The sequence below is a fragment of the Dipodomys ordii genome, unplaced genomic scaffold (genome assembly GCF_000151885.1).
Source record: "Dipodomys ordii isolate 6190 unplaced genomic scaffold, Dord_2.0 Scaffold71, whole genome shotgun sequence".
Classification (NCBI taxonomy): Eukaryota; Metazoa; Chordata; class Mammalia; order Rodentia; family Heteromyidae; genus Dipodomys; species Dipodomys ordii.
In genome coordinates, this window is record NW_012267287.1 from 4,205,294 (window position 1) to 4,221,737 (window position 16,444).

Sequence of the window (16,444 nt, forward strand, 5' to 3'; positions counted from 1 at the left end):
GACGGGCTGGGGCAGGCTGAGGGGTCCAGGGTAGGCTGAGGGGGCCGGGGCAGGCTGAGGGGGCCAGGGCAGGCTGATGGGCCGGGGCAGGCTGAGGAGGCTGGGGCAGGCTGAGGGGGCCGGGGCAGGCTGAGGGGGCCGGGCTTGTCTCTAAAGTAACCACTTCTCAGCTCTGGTGTGTTGCTAGGCAGGAAGGCAAGCCCAGGAGTGTCCAGAGCTTCTAATTTGTGAAAAAAGAAGCCCCTACGTACTTTTTGGTGAGGGTGTTTGGTGTTTTTGAATGCTGTCTCCAATTCTGATAGTTTAAAAACACATAAAACATTCCTGAGCTCTTTTACTGTCATTTAGTTCGAGACCCACCAAGGCTGCATTCTCCCTGACTCTAATCCTTACCCAAATGCAGGGGTGTCCTCCAAAGTTGTGGCAGTTCTGAAACAGCCAGAGAGAATGAGAGAGAGACAGACAGACAGACGGACGGACGGACAGACAGACGGATGGACAGACAGACGGACAGACAGAGACAGTGATGATTGGTAGCAGGAGGCCCAGGTTCTTCAGAATGGGGAGGGAGAGGGAGGAGGAGCTGCCCTGCCTGGCCTGTCTTCTGCATGCCCACCTCCACCCCTGCCCATCCTTCCAGAGCCTCTCACCAATCAAACCCGGCTAGAATCCAGCCGGCAGGGCCCTGGGAGCTTCCGCCTGTGCTGCTCCGCTGACACAGAGTATACACAGAGGGACAGAGGAGGACTGGGTCTAGGGAATCTCATCAGCCTACCCAACCTGCCTGCTTATTGGTTGAGAGAAGGTCTCATTCACTCTTTGCCTGGACTAGTCTTGCCCTTTTTTTGGGGGGGGGGTCCAGTCGTGGGGCCTGAACTATGGACCTGGGCGCTGTCCCTCAGCTCTTTAGCTCAAGGCTAGCGCTCTACCACTTGAGCCACAGCACCACTTCTGGCTTTTTTTTCTTTTTGCTTATGTGGTGCTGAGGAATTGAACCCAGGGCCTCATGCATGCAAGGCAAGCGCTCTACCACTGAGCCACCTTCCCAGCCCTAGTCTTGCCCATTATCCTTCCAATCTCTACCTCCTGAGTAGCTGGGATGATCATTTGAAGTTTTGCATTTGCTTCTCTGAGTCCTAGGAATGAACAGATGGGGGGGGGGAGGGGAGAGGGATGGTGACGTGTAGATCCTTTAGATGTTTAAGTAAGGAACTGAATTGTGGGTAGTTTTGCTTTTCCCGAGGCAGCTCTGGTTTCCCGAGGCATTTCAGGGTACACACTGGCTTCCTTCTAACTTAGAATCATCCGCTCAGCATTTTATCCCTGAGCACTGCTTGGACCTTTCTGTGACATGAGGACACATGGAACAGAGGGGCCTGTGTTCACTGACCCACTTTCATACTCATTCACTCAACAGGGCTGGCCAGAAAGACAGAGGAAATCTGCTTAGGAAATAGTGAACCTTGGTTGCTACCTGAAGAACGCCATCACAGTATGAACAAAATCGATGACTCTCTCTCCTTCTCCCTCCCCTGTTCCCTTCCCTCTCTCTACAAGGCATCCCTGCTGGCCCTCTGCCTGGAATAACTGTTGGATAGACAGATCCTTGCTACTCTCCCCGCAGTCAGTCCTCTAAGGGTCTCCGTCAAAAGCCAATGCCTGTGGCCATATTCCCACGGGCTGCTGCTGCCCAGCACCCCTCTCCAGAACTATGAATCCAAGGAACACTCTTGTGTTTCTCAGCTCTTCAGAATGACGACCAAGTACCTAAGATATTTCAAAGAGCAAAAGGAGAATCCTGGCTCACAGACTCAAAGGTGTAGCCCCAGTCAGTTGTTCCCAGGCCTGTAGTGAAGTAGAACGGCCTTGCAAGGAGTTCGTGGTAGAGCAAAGCTGCCCACCTCACATCTGCCCAGGAGCAAAGAGAGAAGAGGATGCTGGGATCCTGTTATCTCCTCCCAGCGCACACTGCCAACCACCTGACTTCTTCCTTCTGCTAGGCCTGACCTCCTCACAGTTCAACCACCTCCCTCCCAAAAGTGCCATAGGCTGTGATCAAACCTTCCTTGGCTTCTGGAGGAGATTTAAAGATGGAAGCTATGACAGTCCCACAGCCTTATTCCAAGTCTTGCTGCCACCCTCCAGATGGATGGAAGCTGTGCACCATCTTTATGAGACCGTGATTTTATTGAATGGATGCAGCAGTGCTCAGTGCATCCCAAGCAATGTATATCAAAAATCGGTTTAGATGAAACAAGAGAAAGGTTGTCTATGTTTCCTTCTTCATAGACAACCTCTGGGTTGTCTATGTTTCCTTCTCTGCCACTCACCCACCTCAGCATAAGTGGATCCAACACAGAGACATGAGAAACAATGCTGTGATTTTGCTGGAATTTCTTGGCCCGCCATTGTCTTCCGTCTGTTTGAGGGCACTTCTAGTTACTGTGGCTTCTTGGGGCTGTTAGTGGCTCCCATCTTCTGCCCGGGCCCCTACTCTAGGAGACGTAGCACGATTTCCTGGTACTGGAACCTCAGTGAGTTCTTCAAGGGCTCCTGCTTTACCTGAGCCCCTTTGGCCTCACGGATGTGATACACCAACAGAGTCACAAGACACACAATGCTGTGTGCCTGTGTGTGTGCACGCTCACCCCGGTGCCTTCGGAGGTAAAATGGAAGCTCCTGTGCCCAGGCTTGGGACAGGCAGTGCTGCTCCCCTCCACATTCTACCCCTCAGTCTCACCAAACAGATCAGATCCCCAAACATACAGCCTCCAGCCTCTGTCCACTCCGTCCCTTCCGTCCCCAATGCCTCAGAACACCTTCTTCTCCTGTCTGCCAACAATGAGTTCCAACTTTACCTCCCCCAGGAAGCTCTCCCCAACCTTAAGCTGAGTTATCTCTGCCTCTTCTACCAGGGAAGCCATGATGGAAAGTGGCTCCCATGAACTCCCTAGGGAAGGAGTCCTTCCAGAACTCAACTTCTTATTTCTCAAATAAGACTGATCCTAGTACTGTAAAGAGTGGAGGTGTGGTGGTATGATGGGTGGGGATGCAGGGTTGTTCTTATGTGCCCTCCCACCACTCTGGACACGCTCTATTATTGGTCTCCATCTCGCTTCTAGACCACTACTACTGCCTTTAAATTCCTGGGCTCAGCCCTGACCCCAGCACATGAACTCTGACCCACGGGTGCCCTGCTGTTCAGCAGAACAGCATCGCCCTGGGCCTTTTGCCCTTCAGAAGTCAGTCCACCTCCACGTTGGAAGGGAGCAGGGTGGACCTAAGTTCCTTCTGCATTTCCCACCTACCCCAGTTAGGAATTGCTCATGACCCATCTCTTCTGTCTGTGCCTTGAGCTGATTTCTGTTTACACTTCTTGTTTTCCTGTTTATGTCCCCCACCCCCTCAGCCTCCAGCCACGTGGTCCTCCAGTTCACTTTCACAAACCTTAAGAGGGAAGAAAAAGCAGCCACAAATGCCAGAATTTTCCATGAAGCCCAGACACCACGCCATAATCATCCTGCAATTATCTGGGGATCCTCTATGTAATCACAGGTCCTGCCAAGTCTCTGGCATAAAGTGTGTGTGTGTGTGTGTGTGTGTGTGTGTGTGTGTGTACTGTGTAAATATACAGCATATCATGCTAATAGGATTTTTCACTGTAAACTCCAAATTATTTGCAGCCCTGTGAAGAGGCAGGGCCCGGGTGGGTCTCCCTCATCTGGGAGCTGCAGACCTTCCCGGCTGAGATCCTGGCAACACCTGCTTTCTTGTCTGTGGAATGGGTGCAGCCCGTGGAATCCTTCAGGACCCCAATGACTGCAAATTCCGAAGGGCCGAAGCCAGTTCCCAAAGGCTGGGAAGACACAAGGCACATATTCATTTTCTCCAGCCATTGTCAAAACTGAGAAAATAGAAAGAAGAATGAGAGACAAGAAAGGAACAGGAGTTTACAAGCAGCCACCGGGGCGCCAATAAAACCTACGGGATGATTATTTTAAGTGGGAGCAGAGAAGCTACTGGAAGGTTCATGGTGTTTAGGTAGAGCCAGCTCCCAGGACGCTCAGCAGCTGAGGGTGGGGTGGGGGGGGGATAAATTAAATAAATGGTTGCTCTAATACGGGGCCATCTGGCGATTTGATAAAAGTATTGGGTTTCTCAAGGCGATCTACAAGGGCTCCCTGGGCGCCACCGTTTATGGCTTAAATACGACTCGCATGTGGAACCAGCATTACAAATGGGAAACAGCAGCTCGGAGCTTGTTCCCTAATGGGGGTCTTTCATCGCCCCGTTCCCCTTAAGCATCTCCCTTCCTATTGTAATTGGCCCTAAATGAAAAGCATTAGTCCCATGAATAAAAACTAATGGTTCTACTTACTAAAGGAGGGGGTGGGGACAAGAAGAGAGGTCCCTTTAAAAGGCAGGAAGGGACTGGCCTGGCCTTCCCTTCCGGAACTTGATATTGGGGTGCAGTGATGTGTTAGGCAAGGGCCCTGCAGGGAGACAGCCAGTGGGGCCCCATCCTCACTGCTCACTCTCCCCTAGCTGGCTGTGAGACAGACAGCGCTTCCTCTTTGGGCCTCCTTGATCTACAGTAGCAGGTAGGGCACAGGCCAGGCTTGCTCACAGTAGGGTGGCTTCCACAGTAGGGCAGGCTTCGTGAATCAGAGGTTTCCTTTGAGGAAGGGGAGGAAGGGGCTTGAGCCCTGGGACCAGAGAGTCATGGCGATTTTGCCCTTCCTGGAGATGAAGTCCCTGGGGGGCATTTTCAACATCTCCTGGGAGGCTAAGGGGGGCTGTGAAGGGCCCTCTGAGCTTCAGCCCACAGCGCCCACAAAGAGGGGCTGTTTGAAATTAACTAAGAAAGCATCCCCACCCCTTGCTTGGGAGGAAATAGCTACTCACTTGTTTGCTTAGGAGTTTCCTGAACGGAGCTGGTCCTCTCTTGGCCGCCACCTTCTGGGGGCTCAGGCCTCCCCCCCCCAGCCCTCTACCGAGTGTGTCCCCCAGAGAGAGGGGACTGAGCTGCTTGGACATAAAGCCCAGAGCAGTCACAGCATTTTAAACCAACGCTGCTTCAGACCTGTCCCACTGAGCATGTGCATCCTCTTGCTGCAGCCGGAGGCCCTGGCGACAGAGGGGGCAAATTACCGTGAACAGACCCCGTGGCTGAGGCCTGGCAGGGCACTCGGCAGCTTCTGCATGAGGTGGCAGTGGGAGGCAGGCCTTCTGTCTTTGCAGTGGGGAGTCAGGGAGCTCCACCAGGCTGTGGTTGGGTATTATGGATGCTGCACATGGGGGGTGGGGGAGAGAGGGGGGGTGCCACACATCCCTTACCATTTCAGAGTGTGCTGTCCCACTGCCTGACACCAGCACCTACACATTCCTCTGGAAGTCCAGGAATTCGTCTCTCCCAGAATGAGCTCTTAGTTGGTGCTGACTCAGAGGAGCTGGAGTATAAATATCTCTTTCTGCTGTTTATGCCTTCCCCTCTCCTCTCAGGCTCTCCCTCTGGGAAAATCCAAAACAAGATGGCAGGATGGGACTATTGGACCAGCCTGATGCTGGGTTTTCCCATCACACCAGATCTATGACATATAGTCATAACCATCCATCCCTCCGTCCATGCATTCATTCAACAAATATTGATTGTATGCCTTTGACAGCTGGGCACGGGCTCCTGTGGTAACACAGCAAAGATTTTCTGTGACCTTCTGGGAATCACAGATGGATGAGAGAGAGAATCCCATTAGTAGACAACCAACTAAACTGTGATGACATGACACAAGTGGAATGCAGAAAGGAGAGCAAGGTGGAGTCCAGCCAGGTAGAGAATGGGGACCCCCAGGGGAAGGGCAGGGCCTCTGTGAGGCGGACTGCAGAACGGAGGCCCCCAGGTAGGGACACCAGACCTGTGCCCAGAGCAGTGGTGAGGCGCATCTGTGGGGTCTGACAGGCAATGAATAGGATTCTCTGGGTCACAAATATTTTTAAACCCAATTTAGCATGGCTTAAGCACAGGGGAAGAGCCCTACCTTTGGGGGTAGATGTACAACTAGACATGATTGCAAATGGGTCTAACTGTGTCTCCAAGGCTTTTTTCTTGTCTCCTTCCAGTTCCAGCAAAAGTCTGCAGATTTGTTCTTGTTGGATCAGCTGAAGGACCCTCACCAAACAAATGATCACAGCCCAGAGAAGTAATGCAGCGGACGACAAGCTCTGGGTCCTGGGCTCCTTCCCAAGGCTTGTGCATGGTCAGGTCCACTGGGAATCAGTGGCTTTGTCCAAAGAAGACACAATGCTTGCCATGGAAGAAAACATTCTCCCCGAGACATCACATTCCCATGGACTCAAAGACTGAAGAACATCAGAAGCAGCTGGCTCACCCCTGTTATCCTAGCTGCTACTCAGGAGGCTGAGATCTGAGGATCACCGTTCAAAGCCAGCCCAGGCAGGAAAATCCGAGATACTTTTATCTCTAAATAGCAAGCAAAATGCTGGAACTTGAGGTGTAGCTCAAGTGGTAGAGTGCCAGCCACGAGTAAAAAGCTGAGCAATAACCCAAGGTCCTGAGTTCAAGTACCAGTACTAGACAAAGAAATAAAAAGAAAAAAAGCACCCCAAACCAAAAAACGGATACGACCAACATGTTGACAAAGACATGGAGCAATGGGAACTCACTACTGATGGAAGTTTAATGAGGGGAAACGCTTGATGTTTGCTGCCAAGGCTAAATATAGACATACAGAGGCATGATCAGCAATCGAACACCTGGGCATATATCCAGTAAAAGTAAAAGCTCACATCTCTCCAGGATGTAAGTCCAAGATGTTCACGATAGCACTATGTATAATAGCCAGGAGGTGCAATGGCCGACAGCCCATCACATCAGCATGCATTTATACAAAAGAATACCGCACAACAGTGATGAAGGGCAGACAAGAGATGCATGGAGAAGCATGGGTGGATTTCACAGATTCACAGTTGTAACACAAGACACGGAAGTGTGTTTACTGTGTGGCTCTCTTCGCATGGAGTTTCAAGACAGGCAAAGATTTCACATGGTAGGACCGACCCAAAGGAGGCTTTGACCTGGGTGAATACATATGGACAGGTTCACCAAGCTGAAATGCACCCTTCAGGTTGTTTTATATGTAATACACCTGAGCGCTTGATTTCAATTTTAAGTCCTTTTAAAAATTAACTGTCTTCAGCACCCCCTAGTGTACCTCATTTCTGGGCATTGTCTTTTCTCTGACTTTATTATTCTATGCTTAGCTCCCCTTCTCTCTGATTTCTTGACTTCTTTCTTTTTATCCCACTGTATCGGGTCTGGAGAACTACCTCAAATTCTTGCACTGAGAGAATACAATAACTCGAGAAGGCACTTGCTTTCTTAACTGGATGAAAGTAATTCTCTCTTACTGCCTTAGCGTCAGTTGGTTTTAGTCCTAAATCACAATTTTTCCCTATCTGCCAGGTTACAAATGGGCCAATTTCTACCAATTGGCCTTAACATACACAAATCAGTCCCACCAATAAAGATGAAACTCTTGCAGCTGATGGGGCGATGCGGCACAACCTCCGGTTGCTGTCTCCAGACCCCTGGCCAGCGTCGTCTCCCAGAAACAAAACAAGAGAGTGGCCATGCTTTTCTCTGAGGTAGCCTAAATTGCCACCCTTCCGTGGCTGGGTCTCAGATACCGACTGCCAACGGCAGGCCCTGCCTTGTCCCACTGACATCCCCAAACACGCTGCCTTGCAGCAGAGGTGCCTGCCGCAGACCCCTTAAAAATGCACACTTGAGGATGCCAGGGTTGGAACAGCCCATAGGACTACCGGGCCCACCCCTGTGAAATCAGGGAAGAAGTCCCTTCGGACCTACCACAGCCCAGGGACAGGTGAGATTTCCAGCTGGAGCCCAGGGCTCACCAAGCGTGCTGGTGGCCTGCATAGCTCACTCTGTGCCTGGGGCAGAGTTACACAACACACGATACTGGGTTTGGATTTTAAGTGGCTCCAGAGGCCCATTTGGAAAAGGCCTAGCTCTCAGTGTGGCACTATGAGGAGGCGGTGGGCTCTTTAAGAGGCGGGGTCTAGTGGGAGGCTTTCAGGTCGTCGCCCTCTGCATCTTTGCTCTAAGGCTCTTGCCATGATGTGCTGCCTCAACACAGGCCCAAACACCACACACAGAGCAGCTGAGCATAAACTGTGAGTCAGCATCAACCTCTCTCCTTTCTAAGCGGTGATTTGGGCATGTGCTGCAGTAGTGACTGATGGGAAGCTGGCTATACAAGGGGCTTGGATGAGTAATGTTCACAGCTCGCTTCCTCTTGATGGCGAAGCTGTGAGCCCAGCAACCGGGCTGTCCTCTCCCTGCACGGCGCAGCGATCCCACTGAAGAGCTGGAAGTGGGGCTCAAGGGTGGATGAAGACTCCGATATGGTGGCGGGTTCATCACTTGATCGAGGTTAGGAGGTTGGTACCATTTCTTAGGAGGAAGGCTAGGGGCGAAGGAGTCAGACTTGGCAAACCGTTTACTCTTCCAAACCTCACCCAGCACCATCCGGAGAGCCGAGCCGCTCAGCACAGTCACCAGCTCCTAACTAAAATGTTCCCCGGTGGAATAACGGGGGTCCCAGGAGCCGCCCCTCCTCAAGAAGGAACTATCCTTGGAATCCCCAAAGCAAGACAGTCACAGGCGCAGCGGCTGCTGGAGCAGGAGAAGAAAGGCACTGTCACCCTCCCTGAGCAGCAAAGAATGCCCACCCAGGCCAAGGCCCAGGCAGGCCTGAGGAGGGCAAGGATGAGCCCCCTGCTGTGGTACAAGTCCCTATTTCCCGGAGGAAAGCTGGGGTTCATGAAAAGACTTGAAATTGTGTGGAGCCTGGGCCAGGCAGTGAGTGCAAAGGTGGGTGTGATCTGGGGACTCACCGCCTGCCACCCCCCCCCGCCCAGGGGACAGCCCAGGTGCAGCCAAACAGTAGGCATCTTCTCCACTGGGGTGATATTCCCTGGGGCCTTACCTGAGCCCTGAGAACAACAGGGCCTAGGCCTGTGTGAGCAGCCTTGGGTGTGGCGGAGCTGGGGTGGGGGTTCTGCCCCGAGCCTCCACGCCTCACAGAGGGGAGGGTCCAGCCTTACAGGTGGCTGGGGGGCAGGAGCTGAGCAGCCAGGAGAGCCGGACGTACACAGCCCGGGAGAGGGAGGGTGGACGCCAGCCCTTGAGGCCCAGGCTGCCTCACACGCCAGGGCGACACCTGCGCTTGGCCTATGGAAGCTCTTGCTGGGGATAAGCCGGTGAGCCAGATGTTCACAGCTGCCCCAGGGGAGGGGAGCCATCAAGAAGGGACAGAAGCCCCTTTCTGGTGCCAGTGCTGAGTCGCAGAGGACAGTGCTCTGTTCTGATTGCGGATCACCAGTTTTTCTTTTGAGAGGGGGAAGGGGGAGTAATGGATTTGAACTCAGGCCCTCTCTACCATTTGATTCCTGCCCTAGCCTATGTTACTGGGGAAAATGTGGCAGATTCAGGAGGTGAAAGACTGGAGGCAAGTGGCAGAATGCCTGCTTAGCAGCTACAAGGTCCTGAGTTCAAACTCTAGTACCATGGGGGGGGGATGACAAGGCTCTGCTGGGACCGTCAGGCTTTCAATTCAAGCACAGCTGTCCTCAAAAGCTGACGTCTGTAATTATTGTCTCATGAAAAAAAAACTAAGGAAAAACTTTCTGGTGGAAACAATATGAACCACGAACGCTGCAAGGGGCTTCCCTTCCGGGGCAAACCCGCGAGGGCGTCGTGTGCCCTGGGATGGGGCCCGCCCACTGCAGGTTCTACTCGGAGGGCCTGCAACGCGATGCCTGGTGCTCAGACCCGAGCCAGGATTTGCTCTCCGTGACCACAGAGGGAGAGGAAAGCTTCCCACCGTCCTGTAATCGCAGATTGCTGGGTAACTGAGCCATGAAAAACGATCGTGCTGGGTCCCCCTGCCTTGGAGACAAGAATCCTGAAAGCAAATTGTTGTGGTGGAAAAGCTCCTGTGTGCCAAGAAGCTTGGTGTGTGTGTGTGAGAGAGAGGGGGGGGGAGAGAGAGAGAGAGAGAGAGAGAGATTGAGAGAAAGGGGGGCCTTCCTTCTCCTCCGAAGAGCTCATGTACCTCCAGGGCAGCTCTGGAGGGTGAATCAGCTCTTCCTCTGGGTTCTTCTATTTGGCAGTACTGAGATTTGAACTCAGGGCCTTTGTGCTTGCTAGGCAAGCTCTGTACCACCTGACCCATGCCCCAGCCCTCTTTTGGTGTTACTTATTTCTCAGGTATGGTCTTGCTTTTGGTCCAGGCCCGCCTTGGATTGAAAGCCATTATCTTCACCTCTCACTTAGCTGGGATGACAGGTGTGTGTCACTGCACCTGCTCCTTCTCCAGACACTCCTTGGATTTGTGACCCTGGATATTTTGCCCTGCCTCAGTTTCCCCCATATGAATGAAACAGGGGCCTGGAGACCCACCTCCTAAATGAGATGGGAAGCAGGCCCGAGCCAGCCTGACCCAGCACCTGGCAGGCTTTGACAGAACACCAGTCTCCCTGCGGCTGCTCCTTCTTCACCCCCCTGGGAACTCCCTGGGCATCGCTGTCCCTGTTGTGAGGTGGTGACCTGTGCACTCAGGACACACGGACACCCTGGCTCTGTTCCTGTGCCTCATTGGCTGTGTGAGCCCAACTGGCAGGGTGTGTACTCACCCCCTGGTGCGCCCCACACACCGCAGCCAGTCAGGACTGCCCAGGCCCCGGCCAGTCTAGCAACAGCACTCCTGCCTTGAAGAAGTCTCCGCTGGCGAAACCATTCGGTTTCATTACCGTACCCACAGGACATCACTCTGCTGCAGGCTTGGTGCGGCCTGCAGGCTGCGGCTCCTGTCTGTCAGGCTCTCCGGGAGCCTCATACCGGGAGCCCCACGCTAGAGGCCTTGCAAGCCACGTCCCCACATTCCCACACACAGTGCTCTCCCCAGACAGGCACCGAGCAAGGGTGACCAGGTCCAGAAGAATTCACAGAGTAGGTGAATTCCTGCCCCAAGCCCCAAACAACGTCTTCCCAGTGTGACTCCCCTGGGAGGAGCTGTGTCAGCTCCCTGTCCAGATAGTTGATGAAACTTCCAGGATGTTTCTGTGATGGCGTTTTTTTGTTTTGTCTTGTTTGTTCTTTTTTTATGAGATTGATATCTATAGGTTAGGGTCCATCATGTGGGTGGGTCTTATCCAATCAAGTTGAAGTCTGAGTAGAAGAAACACACACACACACACACACACACCACACACGTGTGCACAATCTACACAAATTTCCTCTTGACTCTGCTCCCCTGGAGATCCTAACATCCCTGGCCTCCCTAGCCTCCATCCGCCTCTCCTCCATGCTGCTGGACTCTCTTGAGCCACGGAGCCTCTTCTTGCCCGCAGGTCCTGGTCAGGTGATGACAGTATTTCCTGGCAGAGGGATCTCAGAGGACAGGCCCTGGATCTGGGTTCCTGTTATTTGACAACTGAGAGACTTCTTCCTTGGGCTGAGAGAATCCATGCAGGTACTGAGAATCCTAGGCCAACTCTGGGCCTGGGACCCCTCCCCACAGGGGCCCACCTGCTAGGAGGCTCGGCCTCTGTCCGGAGAGGCAGGGCAGGGCTGTCTGGGCTCAGCAAAGAGGAGGAGAGTCACTTCCCCAAGTCACACAGCCCATCAGTGGCAAGGCCAATGCGTCCCCCTGAGTTTATATTATCATAAAAGCATGATTTGTTTCATGGAAGAATAAATTTGGATTTATACCTTTATCTCTGACCTATCTTAGTTGTCTTGGAACCAGGCTGCACACCAGAATGTTTCAAACCATGTGTGGACGGATGGAGCTGGGCAGAAAGATTGGTGGCAGTGGGCTGCACCAAGCTGAAAGCCCCAGCCCAGACTAAGCGAAGCTCGACAGCATCTATTATTATTTATCATATTGTCCCCTATCATATCGTATTGTTTCTTTATGAAAAATGGAAGCAGGCCCAGAAATCCTAATGACCATGCTTCTTCCAGATGGGAAAATAAAAGAACCATTTTTCTCTGCTTGCCGTTCTCGTCCGTGAATAAAGTTTATGGGGGAACTTCGAGTTTATTCTGTCTGGTTGTTATGGGAAGGCAAAAAATTTGGACAGTGTCCCACATCTTTGGGATCAATCTACCACGAGGTGGACAGATGACACTGGGAACAGGGCTTCGTCTTCCCAGCCTCCGTGAGAAGGGGAGGCTGGACCGGGCGGCTCTCCAGGGCCTTCTAAGGCTGGGGCTCCACCGACCTCTGGTTCAGCACATGCCCCCCTGCTAGAGGTTCAGCCAGGGGCAAAGGGACGCCTGGGGAACTGGAGGCCCAGACACAGTGCGATATTGGTAACACCTTCCTCGTCGGGGCATTTACAAGGCCCAGATGCTGCTCCTGGCTTAAAGACCATTGGCTAGAAAAATCTTGGACAACTCATTTACTATCTTGGCTTTTCCTTATCTGCATTTTCCACATTGGTAAGGTAGAGATGATAACGCTAGGCCAAAGCCTACCATAAAACATATGAAACAGCTCCCTCGAACATGTCCTAAAGCTGCCGGGCAAAACGCATCACCAAGAGACTCACTTTAGATCCAAAGCTGGACAGCCCCCCCCCTCCCCAGCCATCAACCATGGCCAGGTCTCTGTGCAAAACTGCACACACGGTGCACATGCACATGTGCACACACATGGGCATATACACACCAGGCCACTGGGCAAGCTCCAGAGGAACTGTGTCAAGATGAGGAGCTTCTGATGAGCCGGAGAAAGCAAATCACAGCTGGACAACATGTGTAACCTCCAGCTGTCTCAGCTGCTGATGTTTCTGAGCCCCATAACGCCAGCAGCTCACGAAGCCCAGAGCAGCCCTTCTCCAGAGCAGGGACCATGGTTTCCCAGGAGGCAGAGGAAGGGTTAAGGCCGGTGGAGACTCTTCACTCTTTTCCAGGTCAGTATGAGTCCCTTCTACCACCTTGAAGCACACACCTTTCAATCTTCCACAGGATCATGGAGATGAGCGGACAGACATGTGGCAAGCGCTTGTGTTTAGGGTAAACCTAAACCACATCCCCATGTCCTGGGTAATTGCTTGGAACCCACTGTCGCTGGTGATTAGGGGTCTTAGACATCAGGACCACAACATTCCCTTTGTTGAGAAAGTATAAAGACGTCAGATAAGAGCCACCATTGTGAGTCTTCACTTCTGCTCCCTGTGTGGGGAGAGGGAAATGTTTTCCTCTCACTTTCCTACTTCTCCCAACTTTATCTTTGTCAAACTTACATCTTATGGGGTTGGTTTTTTTTTTCACTGTTGGTTGCAAATTTCTGTAAATTAGCCGGGCTCTGGATGGTCACACCTGCACCTGCAGCTACTCAGGAGGCTGAGAACTGGGTAGAGCAGTTCAAAGCCCGTGAGACTCTTGCCCTGTCCAGAACTGCACGATGGAGACTCCACCATGTCCAACGTGGGAGCTTGTGCACCGCCCTGCTGAACAACACTCACTGCCCTGCTAGGTACCGTTGCTGGAGCTCTGAGAGTCCAAACGCAGCTCATGTCCTCCTCCGCCTCCATATCTGGCCACAGCTTCTTCCCCAGGGCTTCCGTCACCTCCCAGCTGTTCACGCCAGAAACTGGCAGCCATACTTGGAAATCAGCCTTTGGGTTGCTGCTGTATCTTGGTGCTCATTCCTCGTTCAATCTGTGCCCAATCTATGGGCTATGGACTATAAAAATTTATATTGGCAACCAGCTCACGGAGACACTGGTGCCGCCCAAGGGTTTTCTTTTCTGTGAATGTTTATGCATCCGTAAGTCGTAAAGAATTGTGGGCCGCTGGTGACCGAGGCTGCCCGGTGCTTACCTTGGCGGGGAGACAGGAGGGCAGGAGCAGAACCCTTCAGATAAGGACTCCAGCTCTGAGGGCCGGCTTGAAAGATGCCTCTCCTACTGTTCCCCAAGTGCTGTCTGCAGGGCTGACGGAAGACCCAACCTGACGCGCTCACGTGCTCCACTGTGCTCTCTGCCAGGCCATGGTCTCCGGAGTGCTACTGTCAAGGGGTCCCTCCCCTTCCCTCTGTGTGTGTGTGTGTGTGTGTGTGAGAGAGAGAGAGAGAGAGAGAGAGAGAGAGAGAGATTGAACTGGGGCTTAAACTCAGATCCAGGGCACTTTTCCTCAGCTTTTTTGTCCCAGGTTTGTGCTCTACCTCTTGAGCCACAGTCCACTGCCCGGTTTTTGGTGGTTAATTGGAGATAAGAGTCTCCATTCTGACATTCCCACAGAAGCCCAGCAGTTACACCTGCCCCAGGAGGTGGGAGATTTGAATGGGAAGGTGAGCAGCCTGAGAGCCCTGAACGGTGCTTCCAAAGAGGCTGGGCTTGAACCCAGGAGTGACGGACTTTCCTCGAATGAGCAGGAACACGTTTGCCCTCAAGATGGGGTGGGAGAGTCGTAAGACAAGCTGAGCTCTGAGAAGAAAACGCGTGCTCGTTACTGAGTGAATCACCACGCATGCACAGAGGAAAAGGAGGACAGCCAAGGAAGCTACGAAAATATGGCCACCGTAATAAAGAGATAAAATTCCTTTTCTCCTCTCCTCAGGAAGAGAAGAATCAGAAAATAAAAACAACATTCTTTGTAAGGTGTAGTAATATGTAGTTGCAAGATGTAAATTTTGTAAGAAATAAAAGTTTAAGCCGGGGCTGGTGGCTCATCCCTGTAATACCAGCTACTAGGAAGGCTGAGATGGGAGAGAATCACAGTTCAAGGCCAGCCCAGGCAGAAAAGTTTGTAAGACTCCTTCTTAATCCCTAATCTGTTATTCTCAGTTATATGGGAGGCTGTGATTGGGTAGATCAAGGTTTCAGGTTAGCCTGGGCAGGAAAGTCCACCATGAGGCTCTATCGCCTCAGAAAGATGCTGAGTGTGATTGCTTGTGTCTGACATCCTAGCAACAATGGAACCTTAAAATAGGCAAATCCCACACCTGGGCAGGAAGAGACACCTTTTCTCAAACATAACCAGCACAAGCCTTGAGCAAAAGAAGCTCAGGAACAGTGCCCAGGCCCTGAGTTCAAGCCCCATGACCAAAAAACAACAAGCAACAGCAACAACAACAAAAAAGACCCAAGCAAACAAAAAGTGAAATATTCTCACTAAAGATCTTTCTTCAAAGTTTGTTAACATAAAGAAGTTTCATCAAGCCGGGCGCTGGTGGCTCACGCCTGTAATCCTGGCTCAGTGGTAGAGCGCTTCCCTTGCATGCATGAGGCCCTGGGTTCGATTCCTCAGCACCACATAAGCAAAAAGAGAAAAGCCGGAAGTGGCGCTGTGGCTCAAGTGGTAGAGCACTAGCCTTGAGCTAAAGAGCTGAGGGACAACGCCCAAGCCCAGAGTTCAAGCCCCACGACCAACAAAAAAAAAAAAAAAAAAAAGAAGTTTCATCAAGATACTACAAAATCAATCATACTGCAAAGCAAAAAAAAAAGAAAGAAAGAAACTTAAATAGTGCTAGGGATTTCTCCATTGTTTCACTGAATAATTTTGTGAATATGAAATAAAAGGTAAAAATCAAAAAAAAAAAAAAAAAAACATAACCAGCACAAAATGAATGAACGAATGAATAAATAAATAAAGGGCAAGTGGTCAGACTCTAGCTCTGTTTGGCAAACATGAGGCCCGGAGTTCAAACCCAGTACTATATAACAAATAAATAAATGCATGCATAAATGTTATTTTCAAACTGTAGGTGTCAATGGAAACAATTTAACTGTTAATGCATTCTAAGGTATTTTTACCTGGTACCCGTCCAGTGCCATTCACAGGTGCTGACTGGTTTTGTTTTACGTTTATTGTGTATCTTCCTACTGCTGGCTTGTCCCCAAAGACATGAAAAACAGAGGGAACAGGAACAAGGGTGATGAGGCGGAACACAAGGATGTTCAGGGCCGCATTCTAGAGGGGACAACAATAGAGGATACACAGCATCAGGCATATATACAAGTCTATGGACTGCCGCACGAGGACTAGGGGCATGGCTCATGTAGCAGAGCACCTGCCTGGAAAGTGCAAGAATCTGAGTTCAAACCCAGTACTGCCAAGCAAACAAACACAGCAACACAAAAAGATACTATACAGAGAAAGCCCTGATACAAACTGTTATAATAAAGTAACAAGATTGACTCAAATGGTAACAAATGCAGCCACCAACACAAGATGTTGTTCATAAAGGAGTCTGGAGGTGGAGGAGGACATGGCGCGCTCTCTGTACTTTCCATTTTTCTAACAACCTAAAATGGCCCCAAACAACAAAACCTATGAATTAAAAAAAAAAGACTTGCTGACAAGTGATTTTGTTCAAGGACTTCACATTGT